At 33.3% G+C, this 1,440-nt stretch overlaps 1 long non-coding RNA gene across 1 annotated transcript; it reads left to right on the top strand.

Moving 5' to 3' along the window:
• Window positions 1-1,212, top strand: LOC140038602 (uncharacterized). The gene is made up of 2 exons (XR_011842180.1): window positions 1-197; window positions 305-1,212. It is a non-coding gene; the product is annotated as an uncharacterized lncRNA (long non-coding RNA).
• The last annotated feature ends 228 nt before the right edge of the window (window positions 1,213-1,440 follow it).

Raw genomic sequence — 1,440 nt, forward strand, 5'->3', positions numbered from 1 at the left:
TCTGAAAATGGTTTTGGGTTATCACATATCTCTAAAGTTGCTTGCCTTCTTTTTATTTTCTTCTCACCTCACGATATGATGGAATAGAAATTTTTTCCTGGCAAGATTACGACAGTTCTGATCGAGAATCGCTGGACGGATTCAAGAACGAAGATTCTGACTCCCACTGGATGCCGTTTAAAGGCCTTTCCAGCAAGGTATAGTTGCAAACAAAATGATTTGTGTTTTTGTTATTCCACTGAAAATTGAATATTCTTCTACATATTCGTTGTTCCTTTTTGTTTTTGTTTTGATTTTATCGTAGTTTTAGATGACAATGAAGGAGAGGCTTTTGCTGGTGAATTGAAAATTGTATCCTTTTGTATTTTGTGCATCTTCTGTTCCTTCTTATTTAAGTTTTATACATCTTCTGGCAATGACTCCCACTGGATGCCGTTTAAAGGCCCTTCCAGCAAGGTATAGTTGCAAACAAAATGATGGTAGTAGTATGTCGTTGTTTATGTGAAAAGTGGTTAATTTGGGAATGCATATAAGGTGTTTGGTGAAATGTTCAAAAGAAATTTGTATGATACGATTGATGCTTGTACGGGGTTAGAAAGCACCGAACAACTTGATTAAAACCACAGTTGACGAATTTCAATTACGCCGGCCAACTTGTACTAGGAAACAAAAATGTCAAATGCACTTCATCATTTATTGGTAAGAATTGATACTTTAATTTTACAATAAGTTTGGTTAAACTATAAAGGAGGTAAATGTAATTAAACCCCAAAAGTATTAACCGCTCCTTCTTTTTATTCTTTTATTTTTTTATTTTTTAATAACTTAGTTTCAGTCTTGTGCTCTGCAACTTTTTGCTTGCATGATTTAAATCAGAAAGAGTAAATCCAAATAATCAAATGTTATGGAGTTCTCTTTACGTAGTGATTACTTATGAAGCTTATTTACCAGTTGGAAATGTTATTTGCTCTTCTTGAAACTGCAGTTTCTATGATTTGAAGTGGTTTCAATCTTTTCTCTGCCTGTACCTGTTCCAAAATGGAATGGTTTTTTAAAGTTATGTTCTTGTAGTTAAATCACATGTCTTACATATTTTTATTGCTTGAATGGCTGTGCTGTAATGCGTTTGTAAGAATCCATTCTGTACATAAAGAAGCAACGTTGTACAGGATGAAGGCTTCATCAATTAAGCTTTGCCTTTGATCAATTTAATATCTCGTATATGTGTGAGAATAAATTAGTATACAATAAATTCGAGCGTGAACTATATTTGGGAACTTTGGAATTTCCCTGGTTTGAAAAACCAGCCAAACAATGTATTTCAATTGATCATAATTCCAAATCCATTCAACTGAATGATTTATTGAATTCAAATCCACCGACCCAAACAAAGTAATGTATTTGTCAAATGCAACAAGCATTTTAACTTCGAACCATGCA

The sequence above is a fragment of the Coffea arabica genome, chromosome 3e, assembly GCF_036785885.1.
Source record: "Coffea arabica cultivar ET-39 chromosome 3e, Coffea Arabica ET-39 HiFi, whole genome shotgun sequence".
Classification (NCBI taxonomy): Eukaryota; Viridiplantae; Streptophyta; class Magnoliopsida; order Gentianales; family Rubiaceae; genus Coffea; species Coffea arabica.